Source organism: Saccopteryx leptura, chromosome 2 (assembly GCF_036850995.1).
Source record: "Saccopteryx leptura isolate mSacLep1 chromosome 2, mSacLep1_pri_phased_curated, whole genome shotgun sequence".
In the NCBI taxonomy this organism is placed as follows: Eukaryota; Metazoa; Chordata; class Mammalia; order Chiroptera; family Emballonuridae; genus Saccopteryx; species Saccopteryx leptura.
The window spans coordinates 368,159,822-368,181,970 of record NC_089504.1 but is presented as its reverse complement, the minus strand read 5'-3'; the positions used below and the strand labels follow the sequence as shown (position 1 = coordinate 368,181,970).

Below are 22,149 nucleotides of genomic sequence, written 5' to 3'. Positions count from 1 at the left end.
GGTCAGGCAATCTTAACCCCCTTTTTTTTTTTTTTTTTTACAGAGACAGTCAGAGAGAGGGATAGACAGGGACAGACGGACAGGAACGGAGAGATGAGAAGCATCAATCATTAGTTTTTCGTTGCGTGTTGCGACACCTTAGTTGTTCATTGATTGCTTTCTCATATGTGCCTTGACTGTGGGGCTACAGCAGACTGAGTAACCCCTTGCTCAAGCCAGGGACCTTGGGTCCAAGCTGGTGAGCTTTTGCTCAAACCAGATGAGCCCGTGCTCAAGCTGATTACCTCGGGGTCTAGAACCTGGGTCCTTGGCATCCCAGTCCGAAGCTCTATCCACTGCGCCACCACCTGGTCAGGTTTCCTTCCTTTTTAAGAAAGGAAAAGTATTCCATTGTATGGAATATCACATTTTTGTTTATCCATTCATTCATTGATGAACACTTGTGTTGTTTTGATCTCTTGTCTATTGTGAATTATGCTGCTTTGAACATGAGTGTGTTAGAGAGGAAAAACTTTTCTTCTACTTTCTTAAATTCAATACTTGGGGGCCTGTGAGTAAACTTACAAAAGACAGATTAACAGGATAAAAAGCACACAATTTTTGCCTGACTTGTGATGGCTCATCGGATAAAGCATTGACCTAGAATGCTGAGGTCACCGGTTCGTGACCCAGGCTGGCCCGCTCAAGGCACATACAAGAAGTAACTGTGTGTTAATGCTTTCTGCTTCTTCATCCCCCCTGCCTCTCTCTTTCTTCTCTCTCTCAAATCAATAAGTAAAACCTTTATTAAAAGCATTTAATTTTTATTTATGTTTATGTGCACAGCTACTTATTTTTTATTTTTTATATTTTTTTTTGTATTTTTCTGAAACTGGAAACAAGGAGGCAGTCAGACAGACTCTCACATGCGCCTGACACGGGATCCACCCGGCATGCCCACCAGGGGACGATGCTCTGCCCATCTGGGGCATTGCTTTGTTGCGACCAGAGCCATTCTAGTGCCTGAGGCAGAGGCCATAGAGCCATCCTCAGCGCCCGGGCCAACTTTTGCTCTAATGGAGCCTTGGCTGCGGGAGGGGAAGAGAGAGACAGAGAGGAAGGAGAAAGGGAGGGGTGGAGAAGCAGATGAGCGCTTTTCCTGTGTGCCCTGGCCGGGAATCGAACCCGGGACTCCTGCATGCCAAGCCAAGGCTCTACCACTGAGCTAACTGGCCAGGGCTGCACAGCTATTTAAAGAAAAGAAGTAAAACTCAAAAACTCATTTAGCCCTGGGGTTAACTCCTCATCCCTTTTTTTTTTTTTTTTTAATAATAAATTTTTATTAATGGTAATGGGATGACATTAATAAATCAGGGTACATATATTCAAAGAAAACATGTCTAGGTTATTTTGTCATTAAGTTATGTTGCAAACCCCTCGCCCAAAGTCAGACTGTCCTCCGCCACCCTCTATCTAGTTCTCTGTGCCCCTCCCCCTCCCCCTAACTCTCTCCCTCCCTCCCTCCCATGTCCTCCCTACCCCCACCCTTGGTAACCACCACACTCTTGTCCATGTCTCTTAGTCTCATTTTTATGTTCCACCAATGTATGGAACCATGTAGTTCTTGTTTTTTTCTGATTTACTTATTTCACTCCTTATAATGTTATCAAGATCCCACCATTTTGCTGTAAATGATCTGATGTCATCATTTCTTATGGCTGAGTAGTATTCCATAGTGTATATGTGCCACATCTTCTTTATCCAGTCTTCTATTGAAGGGCTTTTTGGTTGTTTCCATGTCTTGGCCACTGTGAACAGTGCTGCAATGAACATGGGGCTACATGTGTCTTCACGTATCAATGTTTCTGAGGTTTTGGGGTATATACCCAGTAGAGGGATTGCTGGGTCATAAGGTAGTTCTATTTGCAGTTTTTTGAGGAACCACCATACTTTCCTCCATAATGGTTGTACTACTTTACATTCCCACCAACAGTGATCCTCATCCCTTTTTAATGAGGGAATGAGAGATTGAGTTCTAATAGACAATAAATTGTGGGGAATTCACTAGAAAGTACATGGGGTAACTAATGGAATATAAAGACTATTTTAGCAAGGTGTGTTTATGCAAATTCGTATTGGTATCCACTCAGCATCTTTTTTATTTAAAGATCTTATTTACTGATTTTAGAGGAACAAAGAGTGTGAGAAACAGAGGGAGAAGGAATGGGAAGCATTGCTGCTTCTTATATGTGCCTTCATTGAACAACTCTGGGATCTCCAACCCGCAACCTCAGCACTCCAGGTTGATGCTTTATCCACTGCGCCACCACAGATCAGGCAACTCCCCATCTTTTTTTAGAAAAATTTTTTTTAAACTGATTGGAGAGAGAGAGAGAGAAACATTGATTTTTTTTCCTTTTTGTTCTACTTTTACTTATGCATTCATTGGTTGCTCTTGTATGTATGTGCTCTGACCGGGTCGAACCTTCAAGGTTAGCGTATCAGGATGGTGCTCTAACTAACTGAGCCACCCGGCCAGGGCCCCACTCCCCATATTTGAAGATAAGGATCACTGTTCTCTCCTTGGTATCCTGGAAAGAACACTTCCCTCAAAGAGAAATTTGTGTCCTGCTTTCAGGGACAGAAGGTAACTGTTCTTTTTTAAAGTTTGACAAGTGATTAAAATAGAGAGAGAAAAAACTCACTGTAGCAAAATCTGTATAAAGTAAATTGTGTTTCAGAAATGATGTGCCACAACTACCTAAGACTAACCAGTAACAAGAACTGTGTAATTTTTAAGTAAAAAATAAATATTTTGATTTTGGAATTATGAATGATTTAAAATTTTTTTTTTACTTTTAAATTTTACACTAAAATACATTTCTTTATATTTGAGATAAAACAAACTTTTTTTTCTTTAAAGTTATGTGGCTTAGGCTAGTCAATCCAAGAGAAACATCACAAGGAGAAAAGCAGTTTCTCAGACAAGATATCCAACTGAGGAGACAGGAGAGCATGTTTTGCATTTTGCCCTTTTTCTAGCTAGACAAAGAACCCAGATGTATTAGTATATTTACATATTAACAGGATCTTCACAATGTGGTGCTTATTGGACCCCATACTAAGCAAAACAATGGACTTGAACTAGTGCCAGGCACCTCTCTCCCAGTTTAGGGATAAAAAACTTGAGTGGAGGCAGGAAGATTTGGTCTAAGATCCAACTTGGAGACATCAGGTTTAACAAGATCTGTCCTCTAATGTTCCCTGGGCCGAGACCCTTCAGCCCATTTTTCTTTTCTGTTTTATTTTTTTGCTTGGGGATAATAATGGTCTCCCTTTCTCTTTTGGTGGATAAGTCCAGCTTATTGGAATGCAGCTGCTCTTCTTAGTAACCATGGAAACCTTATTGGCATGGCAACCTGGCAGCTTCAGTGAAAGGCAGCAGTGGGGGGAGGGATGGAAGTGGAGGGAGGTGGTTTTGTAGAACGGAAGGGTGAGCAGCCTTCCTTCCTGTTGAGAAGAGGGAAAAAAAAGAGGGATGCTGACCCACTCTGTGGATGGGCCTAAGGAAGCCCCTGATGAGTTCAGACCTCACTCTGTAATTCAGTTCAGAAGGAATTTGGGGCTAAGCTATAAGCCAGACCAGGCACCAAGACCTAGACCTATTGATGCTTTTGTGTTCCAAAGTGTGGCTCAGCAGCATCGGGAAAGGAATAGGGGCTGGGAGACAAAACAAAACATCTCACAACACATGAGCAAATTCTGACATTAGGTTTTGATTGCTGGCAAAATACTGTATGGAGCTTTTGTTGGGCTCTGAGAGTCGAAGCACCTTTTTTGCTAAAGATGTATACGGAGGAGGACATTGTCAAGAAACATCTTAAGCAAGAAATAATCTATACAATATGGTCCAGGAAGGCTGAGAATGTAGTAAAAACAAAACAAACAAGATCCATTAGGGAGAAAGAATTTCTACTGAAGAGGAAGGAGTGGGCAGCAGGGCGGTAGGCAACAGGGCAGTTGGCAGCACCCTTCCTGTCATTTTTCTAGGGTTACTTAGAATCCTTGTCATTTTTGGTTTCTTTGATGAACAAGGTATGAAGTGGGGCTATTCTGGGCTTTGGAATCAGACAGATGGCCCTGGGTTAGAACCCTGTACTGCACCTGAGTCTGTTTCCTCTTCTCTCAGGACAGAGAATAATAGTACCTACTCTATAGGGTCATTGTAAAAATTAAGTGAGATTTTATAAAGTTTAATTAACAGTAATATTAGTTAAAGCTCTATGCATAACAGGTATACAAACAATAGCTACCCTGTTACACTGTTGACTCCTTAGAAATGGCTCTGAGTGGTTCTGTTGCCAATGGAAATGAGGTCCTTTCACAGAGTTGCTAGAAAAGCATTTCCAGGACCCACACACGGGAGATTGGAGTGTTGTGGTAAGATTTATTGGGATAGCCTGACCAGGCAGTGTTGCAGTAGATAGAGCATCAGACTGGAATGCAGAGGACCCAGGTTCGAGACCCTGAAGTCACCAGCTGGAGCGCGAGCTCATCAAGTTTGAGCAAGACTTACCAGCTTGAGCCCAAAGTCGCTGGCTCAAGCAAGGTGTCTCTCGGTCTGCTGTAGCCCCCTGGTTAAGGCACATATGAGAAATCAATCAATGAACAACTAAGGAATCGCAATGAAGAATTGATGTTTCTCATCTCTCTCCCTTCCTGTCTTTCTGTCCCTCTCTCTGACACTCTCTGTTTCTGCCAAAAAAAAAAAAAAAAAAATTATTGGGATAGAAATGAAAGACTGTCCATTTAAAAAGACACAATGAAATGGAAAAATATTCTATCTTTATGAATTGAAAGAATCAACATAGTTAAAAATGGCCATATTACCCAAAGCAATATACAAATTTAATGCAATCTCTATTAAAATCCCAATGTTATTTTTGAAGGAAATAGAATAAAAAAATTACCAGATTTGTATAGAACAATAAAAGACTCCAAAGAGCCAAAGCAATTCTGAGAAAAAAGAATGGAGCGAAAGGTATCACACTACATGACTTCAAATTATACTACAGAGCCATGATAATCAAACAGCATGGTATTGGCAGAAGAAACAGACACATAGACCAATGGAACAGAATTGAGAGTCCAGGAATAAAACCACATATATATGGAGAAGTAATCTTTGACAAAGGAGCCTAAAACATACAATGGAGAAAAGAAAACCTCTTCAATAAAGGTTGCTAGAAAAATTGGAAAGCCACGTGCAAAAGAATAAAACTTGACTACAGTTGGTCCCCATTCACAAAAATTAATTCAAAATAGGTCAAAGACCTAAATAGAAAATCTGAAACAATAAATTACATAGAAGAAAACATAGGTACTAAATGTATGAACCTTGGCCATAGAGAACATTTTATGAGTTGGACCTCAAAGACAAGGGAAATAAAGACAAAAATAAATGAATGGGACTATATCAAATTCAAAAGCTTCTGCTCAGGAGAAGAAACTGACAACAAAATAAAAAGGCAGCCAACCAAATTGGAGACAATATTTACAAACAACAATTCCGATAAGGGGTTGATATCCAAAATATATAAAGAATTCACAAAGCTTAGCAACAAACAAGCAAATAATCCAATTAAAAATGGGGAGAGTACATGAACAGATACTTGTCCCAAGAAGACATACAAATAACAAATAGATATATGAAAAGATGCTCATCTTCACTAGCTATTAGAGGAATGTAAATTAAAACCACAATGAGCATGACCAGGTGGTGGCGCAGTGGATAGAGCGTCGGACTGGGACGTAGAGCACCCTGGTTCGATACTCCAAGATTGCCATCTTGAGCATGGGCTCATCTGGTTTGAGCAAGGCTCACCAGCTTGAGCCCAAGGTTGCTGGTTTGAGCAAGGGACTATGTGGTGTTCTGTAACCCCACGGTCAAGGCACATATGAGAAAGCAATCAATGAGCAACTAAGGTGCCACAATGAAGAATTGATGCTTCTCATCTCTCTCCCTTCTTGTCTGTCTGTCCCTACCTATCCCTCTCTCCAAAACTCTTTCTGTCTCTGTCCAAAAAACAACAACAAAAACACCACAATGAGATACCACCTCCTACCTGTTATACTATTATCTGCAAGACAGGTAACAACAAGTGTTGGAGAGTCTGTGGAAAAAAGGAATCCTCATTCACTGCAGGTGGAAGTGTAAACTGGTATAGCCATTATAAAAGAAAGTATGGTGGTTCCTCAAAAAATTAAGAATAGAACTACCATAAGACTCAGCAATCCCTCTACTGGCTATCTACCCAAAATCCTCAAAACATAAAGACACGCCTGACCAGGCAGTGGTGCAGTGGATAGAGCGTCGGACTGGGATGCGGAAGGACCTGGGTTCGAGACCCTGAGGTCGCCAGCTTGAGTGTGGGCTCATCTGGTTTGAGCAAGGCTCACCAGCTTGAACCCAAGGTCGCTGGTTCCAGCAAGGGGTTACTCGGTCTGCTGAAGGCCCGTGGTCAAGGCACATGTGAGAAAGCAATCAATGAACAACTAAGGTGTTGCAACGTGCAATGAAAAACTAATGATTGATGCTTCTCATCTCTCTCTGTTCCTGTCTGTCTGTCCCTGTCTATCCCTCTCTCTGACTCACTCTCTGTCTCTGTAATAAATAAAATAAATTAAAAAAAAAACAAAAACATAAAGACACATGCACTCCCATGTTCATTGCAGCATTATTCACTGTGACAGACATGGAAACTAACCAAAGTGCCCCTCAATGGAATACTACTCAGCCATAAGAAATGATGACATATTGCCATTTATGACACATGGATGGACCCTGAGAACATTACACTAAGTGAAGTAAGTAAACCAGAAAAAGCTAAGAACTATATGATTTCACACATAGATGGGATATAGAAATAAGACTCATGCACATAGATGAAAGTAAAGTGGTTATCAGTGGGAGCAGGTAGGGGGTGCTGGGAGTAAAGAGGAACAAATATAGAGTAACAGAAAATGATTTGACTTTGGGTGATGGGCACCCAACACAATTAACAGTTCAAATGCTATGGAGATGTTTACCTGAAACCTATGTACTCTTTTGTTTTTCTATGTATTCTTTTTGACCAACGTCACCCCCAGTAAATTTAATTTTCTAAATTAAAAAAAATCTACTAAAAAATTAAACACACACAAAAAATACCCTTTGTCCCAACAATTTTATAATTTATGCTTCAAATAGGCTTATGTAAGGGCAAAATGACCTTTGTTCAAAGGTCATTCATTGCCGCACTATTTGTAATGGGAAAAGACTAGGAGCAACCAAAATGCTCATCTGTAAAGGACTGGTTAAATATATTATAGTTTATCCACTTAATAGAATAATAGTATGCAGTCATAAAAAAAATGAAAGCTCACCCTTCCAGGATGGCTCAGTTGGTTGGAGCATAGTTCTGATATGCAAAGGTTGAAGATTCGATTCCCAATCAGGGCACACACAGAAACAAGTAAATGTTCCTGTCTCTCTCTCTTTCTCCCCTCCTCTCTCTCTAAAAAAGCAATCAATAAATTAAAGAAAGAAAGAAAGAAAGAAAGAAAGAAAGAAAGAAAGCTAGCTCTAGTGCATTGATATGAATTGGTCTCAAAGGTATTTTGGTAGGTTAAAAAAGCAAACTGCAAAACAACATACAGTATTGGATTATTTATTTATTTATAGAACCTATCTATCTATCTATCTATCTATCTATCTATCTATCTATCTATCTATTTATTTATTTATAGAAATGGAAGAGTTTCCCAGGTCCCTGGTGTCTCATCTCTGTTCATCCTGCTATGTCCATAAGTTCTGTGCCATGCAGAGCTTACTCCAGGTCAGTTCCTGTCCCTGTTGGGCTAGGCTTTGTTCCCAGCTCCAGCTGACGTCTTATTGCCCTACCCAGGCTTGTGCTTGGAGCTTACCCTGTGGAGTCCACCTGGCCTCAGGAGGCTACCGGGGCCACATGGCTGCTATGGAGAGTGAACACAGGAATGAACAGGGCAAGCACGTGTTAGAGAGAGAGAACAAGTTTTGGTAAGCTTGGGTTACATTATCTTGGACTATTGAAGGACTAGGCCCTGTTTCAAACTAACCAATCAACCTCCCAATCCTTCATGGACTTGGTTTGGGTTTTCCCTCCAACCCATCATTGCCTAGATTTTCTGGGTTTCTGTGTCCCTTATCCGTTCAGATCCTTTCCCCATACTAGGTCTGCCCCGTATGGTTGCTGTTTTAATTCCTACTGTGCATATGCTTATCTCTCTCTCTCTCTCTCTCTTTCTCTCTCTCTCTGCCATCTTGGCTTCTACTGGGCATGCATCTAACAAAGGCATTTAAAAAAGTATTTCTTTAAATTATTATTATTATTATTATTTTAATTTACAGAGACAGAGAAAGAGTCAGAGAGAGGGATAGATAGGGACAGACAGACAGGAACAGAGAGAGATGAGAAGCATCAATCATTAGTTTTTCGTTGCAACACCTTAGTTGTTCATTGATTGCTTTCTCATATGTGCCTTGACCGTGGGGTCACAGCAGACCGAGCAACCCCCTGCTCAAACTAGCGACCTTGGGTCCAAGCTGGTGAGCTCTGCTCAAACCAGATGAGCCTGCGCTCAAGCTGGTGACCTCGGGGTCTCGAACCTGGGTCCTCTGCATCCCAGTCTGATGCTCTACCCACTGTGCCACCACCTGGTCAAGTTTAAATTATTGATTTTAGAGAGAAATTGAGAGAGACACGTTGTTGTTTCACTTACTTACACATTCATTGATTGATTCTTTTTTTTTTTTTTAATTTAGTGAAAGAAGGGGAGGCAGAGACAGATACCTGCATGTGCCCCAACCTGAATCCAGCTGGCAAGCCCCCTATCACGCGATGCTCTGCCTGTCTGGGCTGCTGCTCCACTGCTCAGCAACTGAGCTATTTTAGTGCTTCAGGCAGGCCATGGAGCCACTCTCAGCAGCCTGGGGCCAACTTTGCTGGAAACATTGGAGCTGTGGATGCAGGAGGGGAAAAGAGAGAGAGAGAGATGGGGGAGGTGTGGAAAAGCAGACGGTCACTTCTACTGTGTGCCCTGACTGGGAATAGAACCCCGGACTTCCACACACCAGATCGATACTCTACCCCTGAGTCAACAGGCCAGGACCTTAAAAATAGTTTCTATTCATTTCTTTTAGTTGTAAACAGTTGCTACTATCAGACTTGAATGTAACCTTTTCTTTTTTTTTTTTTTTCATTGTTTATTAACTGACAAGATTACAAAAATAACCATGGTAGTTAGTTCATTCTTCTGATAAGCCTGTTGATCTGGTCTTCCCTGTTACCAGCTTTCCCACACCTTCTACAAAGTGGCGGTCTTTTTCTTCATTCCATCATGTAGAGAAGATAATTTGAAGGGCCACAGGGAGTTGTTTGCTTCTTTGAAGCATTTTCCAACTGTATAGATCTCATGAATTAGATCCTTCATACACATGATGCCATATTTACCAATAGATCGAGCGATCAATGCATTACACTGGGGAACAATTTTTTTTTCATTTTCTGTTGCATGAGGTTTTAGAACTGTTTCTATATATGTCTGCATCACTGATTCCAAATCTGAAATCCATTTTTTGGTGTATGCTCTAGTTTTTTTATTTTGGTCTTGTTTTGTTTTTTGGGGTGTTTTTTTGTTTTGTTTTGTTTGTTTGTTTGTTTTTCAGAGACAGAGAGAGAGTCAGAGAGAGGGATATATAGGGACAGACAGACAGGAACAGAGAGTCACTCTAGCGCCTGGGGCAGAGGCCAAGGAGCCATCCCCAGCGCCCGGGCCATCTTTGCTCCAATGGAGCCTTGGCTGCGGGAGGGGAAGAGAGAGACAGAGAGGAAGGAGGGGGTGGGCGTGGAGAAGCAAATGGGCGCTTCTCCTATGTGCCCTGGCGGGGAATCGAACCCGGGTCCCCCGCACGCCAGGCCGACGCTCTACCGCTGAGCCAACCGGCCAGGGCAGATCAATCATCAGTTTTTTTGTTGCAACACCTTAGTTGTTTATTGATTGCTTTTTCATATGTGCCTTGCCTTCAGCAGACAGAGTAACCCCTTGCTCGAGCCAGCGACCTTGGGTCCAAAATGGTGAGCTTTTTGCTCAAACCAGATGAGCCCTTGCTCAAGCTGGCGACCTCGGGATCTCGAACCTGGGTACTCTGCATCCAAGTCTGATGCTCTATCCACTGCACCACTGCCTGGTCAGACAGTGTATGCTATAGTTTTTATGCAATTTTAATTTCTTTTTGTTACAGATAATGGCATGCATTAGTTTTTAAATTGGAGTTAAAGGGCAACAACTCTTGGACTGAACATAACCACAAGGCAATTAATGTTTTACAAACACCACTTTCACTTAATTGCAGTTGTTGTTTTTTTTTGTATTTTTCTGAAACTGGAAACGGGGAGGCAGTCAGACAGACTCCCGCATGCGCCCGACTGGGATCCACCCGGCATGCCCACCAGGGGGCGATTCTCTGCCCATCCGGGTCTCGCTCTGTTGTGACCAGAGCCACTCTAGCGTCTGAGGCAGAGGCCATGGAGCCATCCCCAGCGCCTGGGCCATCTTTGCTCCAATGGAGCCTTGGCTGCGGGAGGGGAAGAGAGAGACAGAGAGGAAGGAGAGGGGAGGGGTGGAGAAGCAGATGGGCGCTTCTCCTGTGTGCCCTGGCCGGGAATCGAACCCGGGACTTCCGCACGCCAGGCCGACGCTCTACCACTGAGCAAACCGGCCAGGGCAGTTTTTATTTTTTATTTAATTTTTAATTTTAATGGGGTGACATTGATAAATCAGGGTACATATGTTCAGAGAAAACATCTCTAGGTTATTTTGACATTTGATTATGCTGCATTCCCATCACCCAAAGTCCAATTGTCTTGTGTCATCTTCTAACTGGTTTTCTTTGTGCCCCTCCCCTCCCCCAAACCCCTCTCCTCCCTCCCACCCTGTAACCCCCACACTCTTGTCCATGTTTCTGAGTCTCATTTTTATGTCCCACCTATGTATGGAATCATATAGTTCTTAGTTTTTTCTGATTTACTTATTTCGCTCAGAGTAATGTTATCAAAGTCCATCCATGTTGTTGTAAATCTGGGGTCCCCAAACTTTTTACACAGGGGTCCAGTTCATACCATTGGAGGGCCGGACTATAAAAAAAACTATGAACAAATCCCTATGAACACTGCACATATCTTATTTTAAAGTAAAAAAAACAAAACGGGAACAAATACAATATTTAAAATAAAGAACAAGTAAATTTAAATCAATAAACTGACCAATATTTCAATGGGAACTATGCTTCTCTCACTGACCACCAATGAAAGAGGTGCCCTTCCAGAAGTGCGGTGGGGGCCGGATAAATGGCTTCAGGGGGCCGCATGTGGCCCGCGGGCTGTAGTTTGGGGACCCCTGTTGTAAATGATCCGATGTCATCATTTCTTATGGCTGGGTAGTATTCCATAGTATATATGTACCAAAGCTTTTTTTTTTTTTTAAAGAACAAATTTTTTTTTAAATTTTTTATTTATTCATTTTAGAGAGGAGAGGGAGAGACAGAGAGAGAGAGAGAGAAAGGAGAGACAGAGAGAGAGAAGGGGGGAGGAGCTGGAAGCATCAACTCCCATATGTGCCTTGACCAGCATTTCCAGGTCGACGCTTTATCCACTGCGCCACCACAGGTCAGGCCTATGTACCAAAGCTTTTTAATCCACTCATCCACTGACGGACACTTGGGCTGTTTCCAGATCTTCGTTATTGTGAACAATGCTGCCATAAACATGGGGGTGCATTTCTTCTTTTCAAACAGTGCTATGGTGTTCTTGGGGTATATTCCTAAAAGTGGTATAGCTGGGTCAAAAGGCAGTTTGATTTTTAATTTCTTGAGGAATCTCCATACTGTTTTCCACAGTGGCTGCACCAGTCTGCATTCCCACCAGCAGTGCAGGAGGGTTCCCTTTTCTCCACATCCTCGCCAGCACTTACTCTGTGTGGTTTTGTTGATGAGTGCCATTCTGACCGATGTGAGGTGATATCTAATTGTGGTTTTAATTTGCATTTCTCTAATGACTAGTGATGTTGAGCATTTTTTCATATGCCTATTGGCCATCTGTATGTCCTCTTTAGAGAAGTGTCTATTCATTTCTTTAGCTCATTTTTTGATTGGATTGTTTGTCTTCCTGGTATTGAGTTTTACAAGTTCTTTATAAATTTTGGTTATTAACTGCAGTTGTTTTTAAATGTAAAAAATTATTATCTGATAAAAACACTCTCTTATTTTGTTTTCAGATTGAATCATGGCTTCTTCGAGTAGGCGTAAATGTAATAGTCCTGACACCTTCTGTTATATATGTGGCTGTTACACACTTCAGCGTCAAAGGCGCAATATTTCATCATTTGTGATATGTGCATATATTGCCTATTTCCAAATTCCCCTTGATGATTAAGACAAGAATTGGGCTCCTCATATTGTGTGTCATAATTGTGAGGAAATGCTTCGTGACTGGACAAAAGGAAAATGCAAAGGAATCCCTTTTGGTATTCCCATGGTTTGGTGTGAACCTAAGGACCAAAAAGAGCATCGGCAAGAAAAAACAGCATATGATCGCATATCCTAATATTCCTTCAGCAATACGACCTACCCCACACTCTGAGACACTCCCGGTTCCAGTTTTCAATGGTTTTATTTCTTCTAAGGATGAAGAAAGTGAACATGGTGATCAAGTGTATTTTTTTCTTTCTTTCTTTTTATTTTTTTGATCAAGTGTATTTTGATAAGATGCATGATGAAATGGTTGTAGAACCTGAAGGGTCTTATTTGGATACCAAGCAGTCATTAACCCCTCAGCAGTTTAGCCAACCCAAATTGAATGACTTAGTAAGAATGACATAAAAATTCAGTTATGCTCCTCAACTTTCTGAAGTATGAGGAGCATAACTGAATCATTTGTGTGGATCTTAAAATGGTAAATTTCCTGCTAGGACAACAGAGAGGTTTCACAAAGTATCCTTGCTTTCTGTGTTTGTGGGACAGCCAAGCTCGAGAGAAACACTGGACACAGAAGGAGTGGCCGAAACATGAAGCTCTGGAAGTAGGAATGCAAAATATTGTGAATGAACCTGTAGTTCAGGGTCAGGAACCTATGGCTCGCGAGCCAGATGCGGTTCTTTTGGTGGCTGCATCTGGCTTGCAGACAAATCTTTAATAAAAAAAATAATAACGTTAAAAATATAAAACATTCTCATGTATTACAATCCATTCATTTCCTACTGCTCATGTTCATGGTTGCGGGTGGCTGGAGCCAATCACAGCTGTCCTCTGGGACAACACCAAATTTTTATTGCATGATGCGTAATGTACACAGGTCATTGTATGGCTCTTACGGAATTACATTTTAAAATATGTGGCGTTCATGGCTCTCTCAGCCAAAAAGTTTCCTGACCCCTTCTGTAGTTAATCGAGACAGGATCATTTTCCCCCCACTTCATATCAAACTTGCCTTAATGAAGCAGTTTGTTCAGGCTTTGAATAGAGAAAATGAATGTTTTCAACATATTATTTCTGCTTTTCCTGCCTTGTCTTTCGAGAAGATAAAAGCAGGTGTATTCGAGCCTGACCTGTGGTGGCGCAATGGATAAAGCGTTGAAATGCTGAGGTCGCCGGTTCGAAACCCTGGGCTTGCCTGGTCAAGGCACATATGAGAGTTGATGCTTCCAGCTCCTCCCCCCCTTCTGTCTCTCCCTCTCCTCTCTAAAAAATGAATAAAAAAAAAAAAAAGCAGGTGTATTCGATGGACCTCAAATTCAAACCCTCATACGTGACAAAGAATTAGCCAGGAAGATGAATAAGGAGGAGAAAGCAGCATGGCAGTCTTTGTGACAGTTACAAAGAACTTCCTGGGCAACAAAAAAGCAGAAAACTATGAACTTCTGGTTCAAAGGATGCTGTTGGCTTTCCGCAACATTGGATGTAACATGAGCATTAAGATTCACTTCCTGAACAGTCACCTTGATAAGTTTCCCGAAAATCTTGGAGCTGTTAGTGATGAGCAGATACTGCTGGAGCATCAAACGAGATTGTCCTCAACAAGTACACAAACTCAAGAGCTACAAATGCAAATTTTTGCCTGAATAGAATTTAAATAAGTTTTGTGCAAATTTTATGATTAAAATAAGTGTGTTAATATGTTCTATTTCAAAATTGCAGACAAATTCTGATACAATCATATCTTTTAGTGTATTACTATATTTACTGCATTCTATAAATTATTATATTTTCACAAAGTGATGCCCAAGAAGACATTCTACTTCATTATGTTAAACTAAAATGTTGAAAATTTTACAATAAGATGGAAACCTAAAATATTTTTTTTTATATAAATAAATTTTTATTTTAATGGGGTGACATCAATAAATCAGGGTACATACATTCAAAGAAAACATTTCCAGGTTATCTTGTCATTTAGTTCTGTTGCATACCCATCACCCGAAGAGAGATCGTCCTCCGCCACCCTCCATCCAGTTCTCTCTGTACCCCTCTCCCTCCTTCCCTCCCCCCACCCCCCGTAACCACCACACTCCTGTCCATGACTCTTAGTCTCGCTTTTATGTCCCACCAATGTATGGAATCCTGCAGTCCCTGTTTTTTTCTGATTCGCTTATTTCACCCCGCACAATGCTACCAAGACTCCACCATTCCGCTGTAAGTGATCCGATGTCATCATTTCTCCTAGCTGAATAATATACCCTGGTGTATATGTGCCCCATCTTCTTCATCCAGTCCTCTATTTTTTTTTACAGTGATTAAAAGCCTTTAAGCAAACTCTTGGCCAATACAGCAAGAATCCATAAAAGAGTAGTGTCCTTAACATGTTCACCAAGTCCAAGTTGGCCCCATCACCATGCCAAATCCCTGAAAAATGCAACCCAACCACAGTTCAGTCTGTTAGGAGCTGTCACAGGGAGCAGGAGTCCAGGAAAGTTCCCCACAGGAAAAGTCCACATGGCACTGGAATCGTTGTCACCATTCTATACTTTGCAGCTCATGTCCAAGTCCCAATGACCGCTGCTTCTAGCTGGTAATGATTCAGGTAGACTGGAAAAAGCCATTTGCAGCATGCATGGATATGGAGCTTCTGTTTTCCTCTGCCTGGAGAGTTGAGACCAGGTTGCTTTTCCCTGGAGCTCTGTGACTGTGGCATGGTAAAGAGAACCTTGGGATACACTAAGCTGGGTGGCAAAGGTAAATTCATAATACAAGTTGGCAAAAGGAGGAAAAGAGAGCTCTAAATTAGGAGTAGGTCCCAGCCTGAAATATGAGTGGGGCATTGAGATAGGAGGGATAAAGGAAACACTATATATTAAGCAAAGCAGCAGAAAATAGGACTATCAACACCCACAACAGAGATCTTTGAGGGAAAAATAAAAAAACTGACTATTCAGGCAAAACATAGTTAAGTGGCCCTTGTGCAAATGAGATCAGTTTACCTGCTTCTTGGAAGAAATACCCTAGGCTCGTCCACAGTGTCGTAGATGGGGCCAATGGCCCTGGGCACCTTCAGCCTTCAGTGGCAAACCTCAGCTTTCTGGGCAAGGTTAGGTCATAGGAAACCTAACATCTTGAATTGCAAAAAAACTGTAGCTTACAGAGAAAAACTAATGTCAGATTTGAGATCAGCACACTCAAATTAGGTAAGAGCAAGTGTTTCTGTGGATGCAATAAAAATTTTGTTCCCCAGTGTTATCTGTCAGAGCAATTCATTTTTTGTTGATTTTGCCATAACCACACTTGTAGATCAATTCATTTTCTGACTTCCGGTTTGGGTACCCCCACGCAATATATGGTTCCATAATCCTCAGTTTGTTAATTAAAGCCTTGTTGGGCTTCACAAAGGCGCTGTTGAAGATCTGGTGCAGGCGCAGAAGCTGCAGCACCTTGTGGACCTTTGGGCTTACACCATTGATACCTCTGATCCTGATGACAAATGCCAATTTGGGTTCTGCAGGCATATAGAAGTTGCCAGCCTTTCTCACCATCCTAGCCATTCGAATTTCAGTTCTGTACATCTGTCTGTACTCCTTGTGATAGTGCTAAGCTTTTTCATAGATGAGCTTCTTCCTGGCCTTTCAGAGCATCTTTTGGGCAAACTTCTTAGGCGCTTGATTTTCAGCTCTGTGAAATTCCTTCGCTTTTTCTTCAGGGTTTCTGGCACAGCAGGAACCTTCTTCTTCTTCTTAATGGCATTAGTATTCTTCTTCTCACTGGCATTAGTATTCTTCTTCTTTCTGACATTAGCATTCTTCTTCTCTTCTGCAACCTCCATGGTTCCAGCCAGAAAAGAGGAAGTTTGAGGGTAATCTTTTCTGATAGGTAATGAGAAACTTCCTTTGATTTATACATTTTCATTTTATTCATGTCCAACCATTATACCCAATGAACAAATCCTTAAGCTAGAATAAAATCTGCATTTATTTGAATATGCAAAATCTACAAAATCAGCAGATTTTGAATGATCATACATTGTTAAGCCTGTCAAAGCTTCTGGTTTTACATTCGTTCTATATCTAACTGCTCTGTGTGTTTCTAAGACAGCAGTTAATACTTTGCCTCATCAACTTCTCATACATTCTAGGAATCTGATCAATACCCAACAATGAGTTTTTCCTTTCATAGCTCCTCAAAACCCAGTCATAATGCCAGGTCATGCAAAGAATTTTGCAGAATATCATTTGGTTTCTATAATTTAAAGGGAACAATCTCACTCATCACCAACCCATCATATCTCTTCTTCGGGGCTTGGTATTCAGTGTTGTTAAGGTTTCAGCATGTAGCATGTGACAATGAGAAGAGACTGGCTTATTTAAATTCTGGCTATAACAGCTTTGTGAAAAAGACTAACTGCTGAAAATAAGACTGGGGGAAATGTGGGTTCTTCCTTCATCATGTTCACAGTATTAAAAAGGCTTCAATGACTCAGAGTTGAGGCCTTGGAGAGGATGGCTATGGCCTCAGGCAGCATTTACAAAGCACGCTGGACTTAAAGAGTTTGCTGGTGAAGTGTTTTTTTTTTTTTTTTTGTTTGTTTTTGTATTTTTCTGAAGCTGGAAACGGGGAGAGACAGTCAGACAGACTCCCGCATGCGCCCAACCGGGATCCACCCGGCACGCCCACCAGGGGTGACGCTCTGCCCACCAGGGGGCGATGCTCTGCCCCTCCGGGGCGTCGCTCTGCCACGACCAGAGCCACTCTAGCGCCTGGGGCAGAGGCCAAGGAGCCATCCCCAGCGCCCGGGCCATCTTTGCTCCAATGGAGCCTCAGCTGCAGGAGGGGAAGAGAGAGACAGAGAGGAAGGAGCGGGGGTGGGGGGAGTGGGGGTGGGGGGGGGTGGAGAAGCAAATGGGCGCTTCTCCTATGTGCCCTGGCCGGGAATCGAACCCAGTCCCCCGCACGCCAGGCCGACGCTCTACCGCTGAGCCAACCGGTCAGGGCTGGTGAAGTGGTTTTTACATGGCTAGGCAGGGACAGTGAACTGGCAGTGTTCATTGGCATTTTCATTTCTTCCACTTTATTTCCAAATTATCACACTTCTGAACACCAGGGCATCTGGGGTAATAGAGAAGATTCCCTGACATGGAGGAGAGTGGGAGTCAGTCCTCAGGGTTTGTTTTTGTTTTTTTACAAAGGATGTCCCTGCTTGGCCTGGGGGATGAAGAGGAACCAAAAATTAACCTAAAAGTGAGATCATGGAGCTGAACCATGTCAAGAGTAGCCTCTCCTCATGACTGAGTCTATCTCCTATTAAGAGTAGGAGGCAACAATAAACCTATCCTGTCCCCATTCATCCAGAGAACATGGTGGTCTGTGTTGATAAATCACTAATAACAATTTTTTTTTTGCCACTGTAGATCTAAAAGATTCCCCCACCTGGAGACCTCATGTTTATATTTTTACTAAAATTTGTGTTTCTTTTTTCTTGAAATATTTCATTCTCTTCTTTATTAAAAAAATTGTCATCACATTTACTGTTATGAAAATTTCTAATATCTTGTGGGATCTCATTCTTTATTTGCCAACTAGTACTAGTATTTTTGACATTTTTCATCAGGTAACAGAAATGACTACTCTGGAATTTATAATTATTCCAGGGGTTGATTTATTGTCAATTTCTACAATACTGCTTATTCTTTTTGAAAACAATATGGTCTTGTTTTTGATGCATGTACTTTGTGATAAGGAATAATTACCTGCAGATTAGATGGCTATAAATAGATTTTGAATCATGAGGAATATTTCATTTCTCTGTGGAAACAAATCAGGGAGTTTAATTAACCCTGGAGATTGAGGATAGAGATGAATATAGGCTTGAATTGCATGTTGGTGTTTGACAACGACCAGTGATGGAAAAATCAAGTAGTCTTAAAATGTTAGCAGGTATAAGCTCATCTTTATTTACTGGGTGATGATTGACATAGGTTTTCAATAAAGATTGAGCAGCACATTTCCAGAATGTCATGGGAAACTGATTTCTGCAAGATGGATCCTTTAAAGGAATATGAAACAGGAAGGGCACAATACATACCATGCTCTCACTGAATTTCTAATCTTTGTAAGTCATTTACAGTTTAAAAACTATTAAACAAAACAAAACAAAACAAAAGGACCAGGCAGCCCTGTGAAATCAAGCTTCTTATCACTAGAGGTGTCTAAATAGAAACTATGTGTAACGTTATATTGGTCTCTGAATCAGATGGTGGTTAGACTAGATGATTGTTAAGTGCTTTATATACTCCAAGAATCTCTGATTCTAGTTAAGCAAATTAGGGACTAAAATAAGTTCCGTTCAGGAACTCAACCCCGTAGGATGGTATTGGTGTGATTCAAAGAACAATTATTTTCCCTGCATTCCCAACAACTGGCAGTTCGTACCTATGACCCAGTCTTAGTTTTTTCTTACTTAACGGCATGTGTGTGCCTTTGCACATACCCAAACTTTACTCTTAGTTTCCTCTGTACAAAATGCAGCCCCATCCCAGCAGTGTTCACTTAGCCCTTAAAGACCTAAGTCTAAGGTAGCGGTTCTCAAATGGGGTGATTTTGCAATTGCCCTCACCTCACTCCAGACTTGAATAAGTCTGGAGACATTTTTGGTTGTTACAACTCAGTGAAGGGGGCAGTCCTACTGGCATCTAGTGGACAAAGATGCTCCTAAACATCATACAACACACAGAACAGCCCCAACAATAATCATCCAGCTCAAAATATCAATAGTGAGCTTGAGAAACCCTGCTTTAAGTTAGCTGAACTTTTGGGCAAAACCCCTGCTGTCTTCCTCACTATCACATAGCACTCATAGACATTTGTTTAAAGAGCTTTATATCTTCTTTAAAGTATCTATCAGTTTGTCCACTGGGAGTATCATTGGTTTGGAAACATTTCTAAGCTCTGGAAACTCTGTATGTTTAAAAATAAAATTAGCCTGACCAGGCAGTGGTGCAACGGATAGAGCGTCAGACTGGGATGCAGGGGACCCAGGTTCGATACCCCGAGGTTGCCAGTTTGAGAGCAGGCTCATCAGGTTTGAGCAAAGTTCACCAGCTTGGACCCAAGGTCACAGGCTTGAGCAAGGGGTTACTCGGTCTGCTGAAGGCCCACGGTCAAGGCACATATGAGAAAGCAATCAATGAACAACTAAGGTGTTGCAACGAAAGACTAATGATTGATGCTTCTCATCTCTTTCTGTTCCTGTCTGTCTGTCCCTATCTATCCTTCTCTCTGTCTCTGTAAAATAAATAAATAAATAAATAAATAAATAAATAAATAAATAAATAAAAGTAAAAAATAAAAATAAAATGAAACTTTCTCTGATTGGAGAGGTGGAAAGGTGGGAATAGCTCTACCTATAAGCCCTAAGGATGATTCTTGAAACCCCTAACAGCAACACACAAGCAGCACTTATTGAGCACTTACTATATGCTAGGTCCTATGCCAAAGCATTACATGGATTGCACACAGGAGTTATTAATATGTGTTGAATTATCTTATTTAATTCTTCTAGGGTTCTGCATTAGTTTCTTTTTTTAAAAATTTTTTATTTATTTATTTATTTATTTATTTATTTATTTATTTATTTGTGGCAGAGACAGAGAGTCAGAGAGAGGGACAGACAGACAGGAAGGGAGATGAGAAATATTAATTCTTCGTTGTGGTTCCTTAGTTGTCCATTGATTGATTTCTTATATGTGCCTTGACCACGGCCTTCAGCAGATCAAGTAACCCTTTGCTTGAGCCAGCGACCTTGGGTCCAAGCTGGTAAGCTTTGCTCAAACCAGATGAGCCCACACTCAAGCTGGTGACCTCGGGGTCTCAAATCCGGGTCCTCCACGTCCCTGTCCGACGCTCTATCCACCGTGCCACCACCTGGTCAGGCGGGTTCTGCATTAGTTTCTTAAGACTGCCTTAACAAGAAACCAATTTATTGAATTTGGGGCCCACTCTAATCCAGTATGATCTCATCTTAACTAATTAACTATGCAAAGACTTTATTTTAAAATAAAGGTAACATTCTGAAGTTTGAGATTGCTCTAATTTCAATGTTTGCATCCTCCCCAAACTCACAGATTGAACCCTTAATTCCCAGTATGGTGGTGTTAGGAGATGAGGCCTTTGGGAGGCTTTATGCATGAGGTAGAGTCCTCATGAGTAGGATTAGTGCCTTTTTTATGTGGCCTGAGAGGACACAGTAAAAAGAGGGCAGTCTGCCACCCAGCAGAGGGCCTTCATCAGAACCCTACCAAGCTGGCACCAGGATCTTGGACTTGAAGTTTATCCTAAACAGGAGAAGTACATTTCTGTTGTTTATAAGCCACCCAGTCTGTGGTATTTGTTAGAGCCAGGCATCCCCAAACTATGGCCCGTGGGCCACATGCAGCCCCCTGAGGCCATTTATCCTGCCCCCTGCCACACTTCTGGAAGGGGCACCTCTTTCCTTGGTGGTCAATGAGAGGAGCACTGTATGTGGCGGCCTTCCAATGGTCTGAGGGACAGTGAACTGGCCCCCTGTGTAAAAAGTTTGGGGATCCCTGGGAGCAGCCTGAATGAGCTAAGACATGGATAGACATGAGTTTTTTTTGTTTGTTTGTTTTGTTTTTACAGGGACAGAGAGAGAGAGTCAAAGAGAGGGATAGCTAGGGACATACAGACAGGAACGGAGAGAGATGAGAAGCATCAATCATCAGTTTTTCGTGGCAAAACCTTAGTTGTTCATTGATTGCTTTCTCATATGTGCCTTGACCGTGGGCCTTCAGCAGACCAAGTAACCCCTTGCTTGAGCCAGCGACCTTGGGTCCAAGCTGGTGAGCTTTTTGCTTAAGCCAGATGAGCATGCGCTCAAGCTGGTGACCTCAGGGTCTCGAACCTGGGTCCTCCACATCCCAGTTCGACGCTCTATCCACTGCGCCACTGCCTGGTCAGGCAACATGAGTTTTGAGAGGACACTATCTAAACCACTATAGTCTACCCACTGGGCCCCAAAATTCATATTTATGTCCACCCCTGTGCCAAATGCTATTTTTGCTTACTGTTTTGTTTGTTTTTTGTTTGTTTTGTTGGTTTTTTTTTTAGCTAAGAAAGAGTGTTTATTAATTGAGGAGATAGTGCTATGCCTGGAGTCACAGGTAAGCTCATGCTCAAAGACCTGGCTCCCTCATGGCTTCCAGGTGATGGGTTATATAGGGGAAAAAATCATTAATCATGATGGCTAAAGGTGTCAGGGACTTTACTGATTGGTTGGGGCCAGGGTAAGGAATAGCTGGTCATTGTACCAGGTCTGATATCAGCCATAGCATTGTTCTGTCTGGTTTCATGAGGTCCACAGGGTTGTTCTGGTTTCATGGGCATGAGGCTGATATACAACTGAAGTCAAGATGTTAGCATCAGTTTGACTGAAACTGTTTCTGTGGTCAACAGACCTGATCTTTGTTCTTTTTTTAAAAAATTTCTTTAAATTTTATTGATTTGAGAGAGGGAAAGAAAGAGAGGGAGGAGAGAGATTGAGAAGCATCAATTCATAGTTGCTTCACTTTAGCTGTTCATTGTTTGTTTCTCATATG

General features: G+C 41.7%; 1 pseudogene; it reads right to left on the bottom strand.

The window, feature by feature from the left end:
* Nucleotides 1-9,299: 9,299 nt before the first annotated feature.
* Nucleotides 9,300-16,322, bottom strand: LOC136392704 (large ribosomal subunit protein uL30-like; annotated as a pseudogene).
* Nucleotides 16,323-22,149: the final 5,827 nt, after the last annotated feature.